The 16,439-nt window shown below is 43.6% G+C and overlaps 1 protein-coding gene and 4 pseudogenes across 1 annotated transcript in view; all 5 read left to right on the top strand.

Moving 5' to 3' along the window:
* Positions 1-16,439, top strand: part of LOC143804169 (uncharacterized) — a 196,221-nt gene that overhangs the window by 104,300 nt on the left and 75,482 nt on the right. The window lies entirely within an intron of this gene.
* LOC143810760 (U7 small nuclear RNA) lies at positions 418-479 on the top strand (annotated as a pseudogene).
* LOC143810765 (U7 small nuclear RNA) lies at positions 8,166-8,227 on the top strand (annotated as a pseudogene).
* On the top strand, positions 13,846-13,907 carry LOC143810763 (U7 small nuclear RNA; annotated as a pseudogene).
* LOC143810766 (U7 small nuclear RNA) lies at positions 15,632-15,693 on the top strand (annotated as a pseudogene).

Here is a 16,439-nt window from a genome sequence, read left to right as displayed (position 1 = left end):
GTCTACATCTGGTGCCGTGAGGAGGCCGTTGTTGCTGTGGTTTTGTGCTTGTGGGGCAGTGCGATCTTGAGTCTTGGGGACTCAGTCTTGGAGCATGTGTGCTGTGTGGCACCAGGCCGCCCGCTCTGCTGGTGAATTGTCGCTGCGGAGGTGGTTAGTGCACAACACCATTCCTTTAAAGCAACAAAAGTTAGGACCCACTGAATTTGCTGTGACGCTGCAGCAACTTCCCCACAGAAATATACATCAGGATGGGGTGGGATCACTCAGGTAATGATATTATTTAGCCCTGCCCTTTCTTTTTAATGTAAATACATGTATCAATCTTGTTTCCTCTGGGATAAACCTGTTCTGTGTTGTCTCCATGATGTTGATGGTGATCAGTGAGGGGAGGTCGGCTGAAACGCTCAATGTGATCAGTGTTTATAGCTCTTTTACTATTTGTTTAATAGCTTTTTGGCAAATGCTGAAAAGCCCAACTATTTGTGAAAAATAGAATAAAAAATGTGCTGAATTGCTACTTCATTGAGGAAGCAAACTGCTAAATTAGTTCTATAAATGTTTGTAAGAATAAAATTGTTAAACAGAGTTAGTGTGAGTTTGTCGCAAACAAGTCATACCATATTAAACTCATTTCCTTCTATGATGGAAACACTTACTATGCAGATCAGGGAAATGTGGTAGATATAGTATATCTCAATTTCTGCAACGCATTTGATAAAGTATCTCAAACTATCCTAATTGAAAAAATGACAAATTGTGGGACTGTCGAGGCTACGGTTAGGTGGATTCATAACTGGCTCAGTGATCGTACTCAAAGAGTGGTGATAAATCTTAGCACATCCATTTGGAATAGTGCTTCAAGTGGGGTGCCACAAGGCTCTGTCATAGTCCCAGTATTGTTCAACAATTTTATAAATGATCTAGATAAGGTAAACTGATGCAATTTTTCAGGTGACGTAAAGCTAGGAGGGAAAGCTAACAGTAGAGAAGACAGAGAGAAGATTCAGAAGGATCTAGATAAGCTTGAACAATGGGCAGTGACTAATAGAATGGTTTTTAACAGGGAGAAATGCAAGAGTCTACATCTGGTGCCGTGAGGAGGCCGTTGTTGCTGTGGTTTTGTGCTTGTTGGGCAGTGCGATCTTGAGTCTTGGGGACTCAGTCTTGGAGCATGTGTGCTGTGTGGCACCAGGCCGCCCGCTCTGCTGGTGAATTGTCGCTGCGGAGGTGGTTAGTGCACAACACCATTCCTTTAAAGCAACAAAAGTTAGGACCCACTGAATTTGCCGTGACGCTGCAGCAACTTCTTACAGTCTGATAAGAATGTTAAACTAAGAACCTCATATTCACTTATATGTACATTTTTGCATAGTGGCATTGGATCAACATATGCCATTTTTTTCAGTCTTTTGATATTAGATCTTCTTTTAGCTCATTTTCTTAAACATTATTGTATGATCATTTATCTTTCCATAACAATGATACAGCACAAATAATATTCAACATCAGATAATAAGCCAAAACTCAGGAACATCAAATACAATAAAAAAATTATCTTTCTTTTGTTCACAAAGAAACAAAACAGGTTTAGCCAGGAAGATTTATACATATATTTACACAAGCAGGAAGGGGTGAGGCTAGACATTTTACATAAAAAGGGTATTCTCAAATTCTAAAACTCTGGGTTAACTCTTAACATCCCAGACAAATCTCTCCAGTCCATTGTTTTTTATGCAGCTCACCTCCCTCCTTTCCATCTCATCTTAACCCCTTAACGACATTTGACGCATACGCTGCGTCATGAAAGTCGGTGCCAAAGCGACCTATGACGCAGCGTATGCGTCATGGAATGATCGCGTCCCTGGAGATCGGGTGAAAGGGTTAACTCCGATTTTACCCGATCTGCAGAGACAGGGGGAGTGGTGCTTCAGCCCAGGGGGGGTGGCTTCACCCCCCCGTGGCTACGATCGCTCTGATTGGCTGTTGAAAGTGAAACTGCCAATCAGAGCGATTTGTAATATTTCACCTAAAAAACTGGTGAAATATTACAATCCAGCCATGGCCGATGCTGCAATATCATCGGCCATGGCTGGAAATACTAATGTGAGCCCCCCCCACCCCACCGATCGCCCCCTCAGTCCTCCGTTATGGGGTCCGGTCCCCTCCGTCCGCCTGCCGGCTCCCCCGTCCTCCTGTGCGCTCCCTCCTTGCTCAGATCCCCCCCCCTGTGCTCCGATCATCCCCCCTGTGCTCCGATCCACCCCCCCACCACCCCTTCATACTTACCGATCCTCCCGGTGTCCGGCCGTCTCCTCGCTGGGCGCCGCCATCTTGGAAAATGGCGGGCGCATGCTCAGTGCGCCCGCCGAATCTGCCAGTCGGCAGATTCCTTACAAGTACATTTTGATCGCTGTGGTAGGTTCTATCACAGCGATCAAAATAAAAAAAATAATAAATAACCCCCCCCCCTTTATCACCCCCGTAGGGACAATAATAAAATAAAGAATTTTTTTTTTTCTTTTTCCACTAGGGTTAGGGTTAGAACTAGGGTTAGAACTAGGGGTAGGGTTAGGGGTAGGGTTAGGGTTAGGGGTAGGGTTAGGGTTACGGGTAGGGTTAGGGGTAGGGTTATGGCATGTGCACACAGAGCGGATCGGCCGCGGATCCGCAGCGGATCCGCAGCGGATCGGCCGCGGATCCGCAGCGGATCGGCCGCGGATCCGCAGCGGATCGGCCGCGGATCCGCAGCGGATCCGCGGCCGATCCGCTCTGTGTGCACATGCCATAACCCTACCCCTAACCCTACCCGTAACCCTAACCCTACCCCTAACCCTAACCCTACCCCTAACCCTACCCCTAGTTCTAACCCTAGTTCTAACCCTAACCCTAGTGGAAAAAGAAAAAAAAAAATTCTTTATTCTTTAGGATTAGGGGTGTGTTGGGGTTAGTGTTGAAGTTAGAATTGAGGGGTTTCCACTGTTTAGGCACATCAGGGGTCTCCAAACGCAACATGGCGCCACCATTGATTCCAGCCAATCTTGCGTTCAAAAAGTCAAATGGTGCTCCCGCCCTTCCAAGCCCCGACGTGCGCCCAAACAGTGGTTTACCCCCACATTTGGGGTACCAGCGTACTCAGGACAAACTGGGCAACAACTGTTGGGGTCCAATTTCTCCTGTTACCCTTGCAAAAATAAAAAATTACTTGCTAAAACATAATTTTTGAGGAAAGAACAATTATTTTTAATTTTCACGGCTCTGCGTTATAAACTTCTGTGAAGCACTTGGGGGTTGAAAGTGCTCACCACACATCTAGATTAGTTCCTTGGGGGTCTAGTTTCCAAAATGGGGTCACTTGTGGGGTGTTTCTACTGTTTAGGCACATCAGGGGCTCTGCAAATGCAATGTGACGCCCGCAGACCATTCCATCAAAGTCTGCATTTCAAATGTCACTACTTCCCTTCCGAGCCCTGACGTGTGCCCAAACAGTGGTTTACCCCCACATATGGGGTATCAGCGTACTCACAACAAACTGGGCAACAAATATTGGGGTCCAAATTCTCCTGTTACCCTTGTGAAAATAAAAAATTGCTTGCTAAAACATCTTTTTTGAGGAAAGAAAAATGATTTTTTATTTTCACGGCTCTGCGTTGTAAACTTCTGTGAAGCACTTGGGGATTGAAAGTGCTCACCACACATCTAGATTAGTTCCTTGGGGGGTCTAGTTTCCAAAATGGGGTCACTTGTGGGGGGTTTCTACTGTTTAGGCATATCAGGGGCTCTGCAAACGTAACATGATGCCCGCAGACCATTCCATCAAAGTCTGCATTCCAAAACGTCACTACTTCCCTTCCGAGCCCTGACGTGTGCCCAAACAGTGGTTTACCCCCACATATGGGGTATCAGCGTACTCACAACAAACTGGGCAACAAATATTGGGGTCCAAATTCTCCTGTTACCCTTGTGAAAACAAAAAATTGCTTGCTAAAACAACTTTTTTGAGGAAAGAAAAATGATTTTTTATTTTCACGGCTCTGCGTTGTAAACTTCTGTGAAGCACTTGGGGATTGAAAGTGCTCACCACACATCTAGATTAGTTCCTTGGGGGGTCTAGTTTCCAAAATGGGGTCACTTGTGGGGGGTTTCTACTGTTTAGGCATATCAGGGGCTCTGCAAACGTAACATGATGCCCGCAGACCATTCCATCAAAGTCTGCATTCCAAAACGTCACTACTTCCCTTCCGAGCCCTGACGTGTGCCCAAACAGTGGTTTACCCCCACATATGGGGTATCAGCGTACTCACAACAAACTGGGCAACAAATATTGGGGTCCAAATTCTCCTGTTACCCTTGTGAAAATAAAAAATTGCTTGCTAAAACATCTTTTTTGAGGAAAGAAAAATGATTTTTTATTTTCACGGCTCTGCGTTGTAAACTTCTGTGAAGCACTTGGGGATTGAAAGTGCTCACCACACATCTAGATTAGTTCCTTGGGGGGTCTAGTTTTCAAAATGGGGTCACTTGTGGGGGGTTTCTACTGTTTAGGCATATCAGGGGCTCTGCAAACGTAACATGATGCCCGCAGACCATTCCATCAAAGTCTGCATTCCAAAACGTCACTACTTCCCTTCCGAGCCCTGACGTGTGCCCAAACAGTGGTTTACCCCCACATATGGGGTATCAGCGTACTCACACCAAACTGGGCAACAAATATTGGGGTCCAAATTCTCCTGTTACCCTTGTGAAAACAAAAAATTGCTTGCTAAAACATCTTTTTTGAGGAAAGAAAAATGATTTTTTATTTTCACGGCTCTGCGTTGTAAACTTCTGTGAAGCACTTGGGGATTGAAAGTGCTCACCACACATCTAGATTAGTTCCTTGGGGGGTCTAGTTTCCAAAATGGGGTCACTTGTGGGGGGTTTCTACTGTTTAGGCATATCAGGGGCTCTGCAAACGTAACATGATGCCCGCAGACCATTCCATCAAAGTCTGCATTCCAAAACGTCACTACTTCCCTTCCGAGCCCTGACGTGTGCCCAAACAGTGGTTTACCCCCACATATGGGGTATCAGCGTACTCACAACAAACTGGGCAACAAATATTGGGGTCCAAATTCTCCTGTTACCCTTGTGAAAATAAAAAATTGCTTGCTAAAACATCTTTTTTGAGGAAAGAAAAATGATTTTTTATTTTCACGGCTCTGCGTTGTAAACTTCTGTGAAGCACTTGGGGATTGAAAGTGCTCACCACACATCTAGATTAGTTCCTTGGGGGGTCTAGTTTCCAAAATGGGGTCACTTGTGGGGGGTTTCTACTGTTTAGGCATATCAGGGGCTCTGCAAACATAACATGATGCCCGCAGACCATTCCATCAAAGTCTGCATTCCAAAACGTCACTACTTCCCTTCCGAGCCCTGACGTGTGCCCAAACAGTGGTTTACCCCCACATATGGGGTATCAGCGTACTCACAACAAACTGGGCAACAAATATTGGGGTCCAAATTCTCCTGTTACCCTTGTGAAAATAAAAAATTGCTTGCTAAAACATCTTTTTTGAGGAAAGAAAAATGATTTTTTATTTTCACGGCTCTGCGTTGTAAACTTCTGTGAAGCACTTGGGGATTGAAAGTGCTCACCACACATCTAGATTAGTTCCTTGGGGGGTCTAGTTTCCAAAATGGGGTCACTTGTGGGGGGTTTCTACTGTTTAGGCATATCAGGGGCTCTGCAAACATAACATGATGCCCGCAGACCATTCCATCAAAGTCTGCATTCCAAAACGTCACTACTTCCCTTCCGAGCCCCGGCATGTGCCCAAACAGTGGTTTACCCCCACATATGGGGTATCAGCGTACTCAGGAGAAACTGGACAACAACTTTTGGGGTCCAATTTCTCCTGTTACCCTTGGGAAAATAAAAAATTGTGGGCTAAAAAATCATTTTTGAGAAAAGAAAAATTATTTTTTATTTTCATGGCTCTGCGTTATAAACTTCTGTGAAGCACTTGGGGGTTCAAAGTGCTCACCACACATCTAGATTAGTTCCTTTGGAGGTCTAGTTTCCAAAATGGGGTCACTTGTGCGGGAGCTCCAATGTTTAGGCACACAGGGGTTCTCCAAACGCGACATGGTGTCCGCTAATGATTGGAGCTAATTTTCCATTCAAAAAGCCAAATGGCGTGCCTTCCCTTCCGAGCCCTGCCGTGCGCCCAAACAGTGGTTTACCCCCACATATGGGGTATGATCGTACTCAGGACAAACTGGACAACAACATTTGGGGTCCAATTTCTCCTATTACCCTTGGGAAAATAAAAAATTCTGGGCTAAAAATCATTTTTGAGGAAAGAAAAATTATTTTTTTATTTTCACGGCTCTGCGTTATAAACTTCTGTGAAGCACCTGGGGGTTATAAGTGCTCACTATGCATCTAGATAAGTTCCTTGGGGGGTCTAGTTTCCAAAATGGGGTCACTTGTAGGGGAGCTCCAATGTTTAGGCACACAGGGGCTCTCCAAACGCGACATGGTGTCCGCTAACGATTGGAGCTAATTTTCCATTCAAAAAGTCAAATGGCACGCCTCCCCTTCCGAGCCTTGCCGTGCACCCAAACAGTGGTTTACCCCCACATATGAGGTATCGGCATACTCAGGAGAAATTGCCCAACAAATTTTAGGATCCATTTTATCCTGTTGCCCATGTGAAAATGAAAGAATTGAGGCTAAAAGAAATTTTGTGTGAAAAAAAAGTACTTTTTCATTTTTGCGGATCAATTTGTGAAGCACCTGGGGGTTTAAAGTGCTCACTATGCCTCTAGATGAGTTCCTTGGGAGGTCTAGTTTCCAAAATGGGGTCACTTGTGGAGGAGCTCCAATGTTTAGGCACACAGGGGCTTTCCAAACGCGACATGGTGTCCGCTAACGATGGAGATAATTTTTCATTCAAAAAGTCAAATGGCGCTCCTTCCCTTCCGAGCCCTGCCGTGCGCCCAAACAGTGGTTTACCCCCACATATGAGGTATCAGCGTACTCAGGACAAATTGGACAACAACGTCCGTGGTCCAGTTTCTCCTTTTACTGCTGGGAAAATAAAAAAATTGTTGCTAAAAGATCATTTTTGTGACTAAAAAGTTAAATGTTCATTTTTTACTTCCATGTTGCTTCTGCTGCTGTGAAACACCTGAAGGGTTAATAAACCTCTTGAATGTGGTTTTGAGCACCTTGAGGGGTGCAGTTTTTAGAATGGTGTCACTTTTGGGTATTTTCAGCCATATAGAACTCTCAAAATGACTTCAAATGTGAGGTGGTCCCTAAAAAAAATGGTTTTGTAAATTTTGTTGTAAAAATGAGAAATCACTGGTCAAAATTTAACCCTTATAACTTCCTAGCAAAAAAAAATGTTGTTTCCAAAATTGTGCTGATGTAAAGTAGACATGTGGGAAACGTTATTTATTAACTATTTTGTGTCACATAACTCTCTGGTTTAACAGAATAAAAATTCAAAATGTGAAAATTGCGAAATTTTCAAATTTTTTGCCAAATTTCCATTTTTTTCACAAATAAACTCAGAAATTATCGACCTAAATTTACCACTAACATGAAGCCCAATATGTCACGAAAAAACAATCTCAGAATCGCTAGGATCCGTTGAAGCGTTCCGGAGTTATTACCTCATAAAGGGACACTGGTCAGAATTGCAAAAAACGGCAAGGTCATTAAGGCCAAAATAGGCTGGGTCATGAAGGGGTTAAAGAAGGAGGTGGAGCTATGTAAATCTCCATTTTCAAGACAAACTCCTTAATGGATGGCTTTACTAGAATTTCAGAAGGAGCTTCTGATATCAGTGATCATGGAGGAAGATCTGCTTTGAAAAAAATTTGAATGCAAAAAAGTGACCGAAGTTTGAAAAAAATGGAGTTTGGCAAGCAAAGATTATAGAGAAAAATTTGCATAGCTCCACCTCCTTCTGAGAGAACAGATGACCCCACAGAAATATACATCAGGATGGGGTGGGCTCACTCAGGTAATAATATTATTTAGCCCTGCCCTTTCCTTTTAATGTAAATACATGTATCAATCTTGTATTCTCTGGGATAAACCTGTTCTGTGTTGTCTCCATGATGTTGATGGTGATCAGTGAGGGGAGGTCGGCTGAAACGCTCAATATGATCAGCGTTTATAGCTCTTTTACAATTTGTTTAACAGCTTTTTGGCAAATGCTGAAAAGCCCAAATATTTGTGAAAAATAGAATAAAAAATGTGTTGACTTGCTACTTCATTGAGAAAATAAACTGCTATAATTGTTTTATAAATATTTGTGAGAAGAAAATTGTTAAACAGAGCTAGTGTGAGTTTGTTGTAAACAAGTCATACCTGATTAAACTAATTTCCTTCTATGATGGAAACACTGACTATGCAGATCAGGGAAATGTGGTAGATATATTATATCTCGATTGCAGCAACGCATTTGATAAAGTATCTCACACTATCCTCATTGAAAAAATGACCAATTGTGGGACTGACGAGGCTACGGTTAGGGGGATTCATAACTGGCTCAGTGATCGTACTCAAAGAGTGGTGATAAATGGTAGCACATCCAATTGAAATAGTGCTTCAAGTGGGGTACCACAAGGCTCTGTCGTGGCCCCAGTATTGTTCAACATTTTTTATAAATGATCTAGATAAGGTAAACTGATGCAATTTTTCAGGCGATGTAAAGCTAGGAGGGATAGCTAACACTAGAGAAGACAGAGAGAGGATTCAGAAGGATCTAGATAAGCTTGAACAATGGGCAGCGACTAATAGAATGAATTTAACAGGGAGAAATGCAAGATTCTACATCTGGTGCCGTGAGGAGGCCATTGTTGCTGTGGTTTTGTGCTTGTGGGGCAGTGCGATCTTGAGTCTTGGGGACTCAGTCTTGGAGCATGTGTGCTGTGTGGCCCCAGGCGGCCCGCCCTCCTAGTGAATTGTCGCTGCGGTGGTGGTTAGTGCACAACACCATTCCTTTAAGGCAGCAATAGTTAGGACCCACTGAGTTCGCCATGACGCTGCAACAACTTCATACAGTCTGATAAGAATGTTAAACTAAGAACCTCATGTTCACTTATATGTACATTTTTGCATAGTGGCATTGGATCAACATATGCTCCTTTTTCAGCCTTTTGATATTAGATCCTCTTTGTGCTAATTTTCCTAAACGTTATTGTGCAATCATTTATCTTTCCATAACAATGATACAGCACAAATAATATTCAACATCAGATAATAAGCCAAAGCTCAGGAACATCAAATACAATAAAAAAATTCTCTTTCTTTTAGTCACAAAAAAAGCAAAACAGGTTTATCCGGGAAGATTGATACATATCTATATATATAATTGTCTAAGGGGTACTTCCGTCTGTCTGTCCCGGATATTCATTGGTCAAGGCCTCTGTTTGTCATGGAATCCAAGTCGCTGATTGGTCGCGACAGCTGCCTGTCATGGCTGCCACGACCAATCAGCGACGGACATAGTCCGATTAGTCCCTCCCCTGCAGTCACAGCCCGGTGTCCGCTCCATAATCCCCTTCCCCTCCAGTCACTGCTCACACAGGGTTAATGGCAGCGGTAACGGGCCGCGGTGTAACCCACTCCATTACCGCTGCTATTAACCCTGTGTGTCCCCAACTATTTACTATTGACGCTGCCTATGCAGAATCAATAGTAAAAATATGTCATGTTAAAAATAATGAAAAAAAAACACAAAAACCTGCTATACTCACCATCCGCCGCCTTTCGCGTTCCTAGCGACGCTACTGTGACCGCTCCATGCAAGCGGCGGGATCCGGTCCCAAGGATGGTCTGCGAGAAGGACCTGCCTTGATGTCACGGTCAGCGACGTCATGGAAGGTCCTTCTCGCAGGGTCTGTGATCACGTCGCGGTCACATGACCGTGACGTCATGGAAGGTCCTTCTGCATACCATCCTGAGACCGGAAGCTGCCGCCTGCAGTCGTCACGGTCATGTGACCCCGACGTCATCACGGGTCCTGCGCGCCTAGCTAGAAGGACCTGTCATGATGTCACGGTCATGCAACAAGATATGTGATCATGTGACCGCGACGTCATCACACCCTAGGACTGGAAGCTGACACCTGCACCACGCACAGGGCCTGGACTTCAACGGGCCTTCGGAGGGTGAGTATATGTTTATTTTTTATTTTAACTCTGTATACTACGTGGTTCTGTGCTGTATACTCCGTCGCTGTGCAATCTACTACGTGGCTGGGCAATATACTACGTACGTGGCTGGGCAATATACTACGTGGCTGGGCAATATACTACGTGACTGGGCAATATACTACGTGGCTGGGCAATATACCACGTGCCTGGGCAATATACTACGTGGCTGGGCAATATACTACGTACGTGGCTGGGCAATATACTACGTGGGCTGTGCAATATACTACATGGCTGGGAAATATACTACATGGCTGGGCAATATACTACGTGGCTGGGCAATATACTACATATGTGGCTGGCCAATATACTACGTGACTGGGCAATATACTACGTGACTGGGCAATATACTACGTGACTGGGCAATATACTACATGGCTGGGCAATATACTACGTACGTGGCTGGGCAATATACTACGTGACTGGGCAATATACTACGTGGCTGGGCAATATACTACGTACGTGGCTGGGCAATATACTACGTGGGCTGTGCAATATACTACATGGCTGGGAAATATACTACATGGCTGGGCAATATACTACGTGGCTGGGCAATATACTACATATGTGGCTGGCCAATATACTACGTGACTGGGCAATATACTACGTGACTGGGCAATATACTACGTGACTGGGCAATATACTACATGGCTGGGCAATATACTACGTACGTGGCTGGGCAATATACTACATGCGTGGGCAATATACTACGTGGCTGGGCAATATACTACGTACGTGGCTGGGCAATATACTACGTGGGCTGTGCAATATACTACATGGCTGGGAAATATACTACATGGCTGGGCAATATACTACGTGGCTGGGCAATATACTACATATGTGGCTGGCCAATATACTACGTGACTGGGCAATATACTACGTGACTGGGCAATATACTACGTGACTGGGCAATATACTACATGGCTGGGCAATATACTACGTACGTGGCTGGGCAATATACTACGTGACTGGGCAATATACTACGTGGCTGGGCAATATACTACGTACGTGGCTGGGCAATATACTACGTGGGCTGTGCAATATACTACATGGCTGGGAAATATACTACATGGCTGGGCAATATACTACGTGGCTGGGCAATATACTACATATGTGGCTGGCCAATATACTACGTGACTGGGCAATATACTACGTGACTGGGCAATATACTACGTGACTGGGCAATATACTACGTGGCTGGGCAATCTACTACGTACGTGGCTGGGCAATATACTACGTGACTGGGCAATATACTACGTGCCTGGGCAATATACTACGTGGCTGGGCAATATACTATGTGGACATGCATATTCTAGAATACCCGATGCGTTAGAATCAGGAGACTGGGGTGTTGTGAACTGTATTTCTTGGCTCCCTCTTGTGATCACTAGCGGTATGACACTTTGATCATCTTTCTCCAGGTTGGTACCCACCTGGTTCGTTAGGCCTTGGGTGTTCCTATTTAGACTTCCTGGAAGCTCAGTCTAGTGCCTGGAATCGATGTAATCAGTCTATGTCTGTTTTCTCCTGACTCCTGGTCCTCTGATTCTTGCAAGAAAAGCTAAGTCCGCTTTCTTATTTTGGTTTATTGCATTTGTTCTTATTTTGTTCCAGCTTGTACAAAATGTGATTCCTGTTTTTGCTGGAAGCTCTAAGGGGGCTGATATTCTCCCCCCACACCGTTAGTCGGTGCGGGGGTTCTTGGATATTCAGCGTGGATATTTTTGTAGGGTTTTTGCTGACCGCATAAGTCCGCTTCCTATTTTCTGCTATTAATTAGTGGGCCTCTCTTTGCTAAATCTAGTTCATACTTACGTTTGTCTTTTCTTCTTACCTCACCGTTATTATTTGTTGGGGGCTTGTATATTAACTTTGGGGTCCTTTCTCTTGAGGCAAGTGAGGTCTTATTTTCTCTGAAAGGGTTAGTTAGTTCTCCGGCTGGTGCGAGACGTCTAGAACCAACGTAGGCACGTTCCCCGGCTGCTTCTAGTTGTTTGTGCTAGGATCAGGTATGCGGTCAGCCAAGTTACCACCTCCCTATGAGCTGGTTTTTGTGGTTGCGGACTTAGCTACAACTCCTGAGATCCTCTACCACTAGGATCATAACACTGGGGCCATTATACTATATATATGGGAGAACTAGGGCCATCATCTATATATATATATAATTGTCTAAGGGTCACTTCCGTCTGTCTGTCTGTCTGTCACGGATATTCATTGGTCGCAGCCTCTGTCTGTCATGGAATCCAAGTCGCTGATTGGTCGCGGCAAAACAGCCACGACCAATCAGCGACGCGCACAGTCCGGAAGAAAATGGCCGCTCCTTCCTCCCCGCAGTCAGCGCCCGGCGCCCGCATACTCCCCTCCGGTCACCGCTCACACAGGGTTAATGCCGACGGTAATGGACCGCGTTATGCCGCGGGTAACGCACTCCGTAACCGCTGCTATTAACCCTGTGTGTTCCCAATTTTTTACCATTGATGCTGCCTATGCGGCATCAATAGTAAAAAAATGTAATGTTAAAAATAATAAAAAAACAAAAAACCTGCTATTCTCACCCTCCGTTGTCTGCCGAGCCACTCGCGCCGGCCGCCATCTTCCGTTCCCGGAGATGCATTGCGAAATTACCCAGAAGACTTAGCAGTCTCGTGAGACCGCTAAGTCATCTGGGTAATTTCGCAATGCATCCTGGGAACGGAAGATGGTGGTCGGCACGAGCGGCTCGGCGCAGCTTCGGTGGATCCCAAGCGTCGATAACCGCTTCCTGGATCCAAGCGCCAACGGAAGATGAGTATATAACTATTTTTTATTTTCATTCTTTTTTTTTTTTAACAGGGATATCATGCCCACATTGCTATATACATGACTTGCGCAATATACTATGTGGGCTGCGCAATATACAACGTGAGCTGGGCAATATACTACGTGGGCTGCGCAATGTACTGCGTGGGCTGCGCAATATACTGCGTGGCTGTGCAATATACTACGTGGGCTGTGCAATATACTATGCATACATATTCTAGAATTCCCGATGCGTTAGAATCGGGCCACCATCTAGTATTTACATAAACAGAAAGGGGAGAGGCTAGTCATTTTACATAAAAAGGGTATTCTCAAGTGCTAAAAAGCTGGGTTAACTCTTAACATCCCAGACATCTCCAGTTCATTGGTTTCTATGCAGCTCACTTCCCTCCTTTCCATCTCATCTTAAATAAGGAGGTGGAGCTATGCAAATCCTCATTTTCAAGACAAACTCCTTAATGGATGGCTTTACTAGAATTTCAGAAGGAGCGTCTGATATCAGTGATCATGGAGAAAGATCTGCTTTGGAAAAAATTTGAATGCAAAAAAGTGACCAAAGTGTGAAAAAAATGGAATTTCGCAAGCAAAGATTTTAGAGAAAAAATTGCATAGCTCCACCCCCTTCTGGGAAAACAGATGACCCCACAGAAATATACATCAGGGTGATGAGAGCTCAGTCAGATAATGATATTATTTAGCCCTGTCCTTTCTTTTTAATGTAAAAACATGTATGAATCTTGTACCCTCGGGGATAAACCTGTTCTGTGTTGTCTCCATGATGTTGATGGTGATCAGTGAGGGGAGGTCGGCTGAAATGCTCAATGTGATCAGTGTTTATAGCTCTTTTACTATTTGTTTAACAGCTTTTTGGCAAATGCTGAAAAGCTCTAATATTTGTGAAAAATAGAATAAAAAATGTGCTGAATTGCTACTTCACTAAGGAAATAAACTGCTATAATTGTTCTATAAAATCTATAAATGTTTGAAAGAATAAAATTGTTAAACAGAGCTAGCGTGAGTTTGCCGCAAACAAGTCATACCAGATTAAACGAATTTCCTTCTATGATGGAATCACTGACTATGCAGATCAGTGAAATGTGGTAGATATAGTATATCTCTATTTCAGTAACGCATTTGATAAAGTATCTCACACTATCCTAATTGCAAAAATGACCAATTGTGGGACTGACGAGGCTACGGTTAGGTGGATTGATAACTGGCTCAGTGATCGTAGTCAAAGAGTGGTGATAAATGGTAGCACATGCAATTGGAATAGTGCTTCAAGTGGGGTGCCACAAGGCTCTGTCATAGTCCCAGTATAGTTCAACAATTTTATAAATGATCTAGATAAGGTAAACTGATGCAATTTTTCAGGCGACGTAAAGCTAGGAGGGATAGCTAACAGTAGAGAAGACAGAGAGAGGATTCAGAAGGATCTAGATAAGCTTGAACAATGGGCAGCGACTAAAAGAATGGATTTTAACAAGGAGAATTGCAAGAGTCTACATCTGGTGCCGTGAGTAGGCCGTTGTTGCTGTGGTTTTGTGCTTGTGGGGCAGTGCGATCTTGAGTCTTGGGGACTCAGTCTTGGAGCATGTGTGCTCTGTGTGGCACCAGGCGGCCCGCCCTCCTAGTGAATTGTCGCTGCGGAGGTGGTTAGTGCACGACGCCATTCCTTTAAGGCAACAATAGTTAGGACCCACTGAGTTCGCCATGACGCTGCAGCAACTTCATACAGTCTGATAAGAATGTTAAACCAAGAACCTCATATTCACTTATATGTACATTTTTGCATAGTGGCATTGGATCAACATATGCTCCTTTTTCAGCCTTTTGATATTAGATCCTCTTTGTGCTAATTTTCTTAAACATTATTGTACAATCATTTATCTTTCCATAGCAATGATACAGCACAAATAATATTCAACATCAGATAATAAGCCAAAACTCAGGAACATCAAATACAATTAAAAAAAAAATCTCTTTTTTTTAGTCACAAAAAAAGCAAAAGAGGTTTATCCAGGAAGATTGATAAATATATTTACATAAACAGGAAGGGGTGAGGCTAGGCATTTTACATAAAAAGGGTATTCTCAAGTTCTAAAACTCTGGGTTAACACTTAACATCCCAGACAAATCTCTCCAGTCCATTGGTTTCTATGCAGCTCACTTCCCTCCTTTCCATCTCATCTTAAATAAGGAGGTGGAGCTATGCAAATCCTCATTTTCAAGACAAACTCCTTAATGGATGGCTTTACTAGAATTTCAGAAGCAGCGTCTGAGATCAGTGATCATGGAGGAAGATCTGCTTTGGAAAAAATTTGAATGTAAAAAAGTGACAAAAGTGTGAAAAAAATGGAATTAGGCAAGCAAAGATTATAGAGAAAAATTTGCATAGCTCCACCTCCTTCTGGTAAAACAGATGACCCCTCAGAAATATACATCAGGATGGGGTGGGATCACTCAGGTAATGATATTATTTAGCCCTGCCCTTTCCTTTTAATGTAAATACATGTATCAATCTTGTTTCCTCTGGGATAAACCTGTTCTGTGTCGTCTCCATGATGTTGATGGTGATCAGTGAGAGGAGGTCGGCTGAAACGCTCAATGTGATCAGTGTTTATAGCTCTTTTACTATTTGTTTAACAGCTTTTTGGCAAATGCTGAAAAGCCCAGATATTTGTGAAAAATAGAATAAAAAATGTGCTGAATTGCTACTTCATTGAGGAAGCAAACTGCTAAATTAGTTCTATAAATGTTTGTAAGAATAAAATTGTTAAACAGAGTTAGTGTGAGTTTGTCGCAAACAAGTCATATCATATTAAACTCATTTCCTTCTATGATGGAAACACTGACTATGCAGATCAGGGAAATGTGGTAGATATAGTATATCTCGATTTCTGCAATGCATTTGATAAAGTATCTCAAACTATCCTAATTGAAAAAATGACCAATTGTGGGACTGTCGAGGCTACGGTTAGGTGGATTCATAACTGGCTCAGTGATCGTACTCAAAGAGTGGTGATAAATCTTAGCACATCCAATTGGAATAGTGCTTCAAGTGGGGTGCCACAAGGCTCTGTCATAGTCCCAGTATTGTTCAACAATTTTATAAATGATCTAGATAAGGTAAACTGATGCAATTTTTCAGGCGACGTAAAGCTAGGAGGGATAGCTAACAGTAGAGAAGACAGAGAGAGGATTTAGAAGGATCTAGATAAGCTTGAACAATGGGCAGTGACTGATAGAATGGTTTTTAACAGGGAGAAATGCAAGAGTCTACATCTGGTGCCGTGAGGAGGCCGTTGTTGCTGTGGTTTTGTGCTTGTGGGGCAGTGCGATCTTGAATCTTGGGGACTCAGTCTTGGAGCATGTGTGCTGTGTGGCACCAGGCCGCCTGCCCTGCTGGTGAATTGTCGCTG

Source organism: Ranitomeya variabilis, chromosome 2, assembly GCF_051348905.1.
Source record: "Ranitomeya variabilis isolate aRanVar5 chromosome 2, aRanVar5.hap1, whole genome shotgun sequence".
NCBI classification, from domain to species: domain Eukaryota; kingdom Metazoa; phylum Chordata; class Amphibia; order Anura; family Dendrobatidae; genus Ranitomeya; species Ranitomeya variabilis.
Note: the sequence above shows the minus strand (reverse complement) of the source record. Positions and strands in the feature narration are given on the sequence as shown.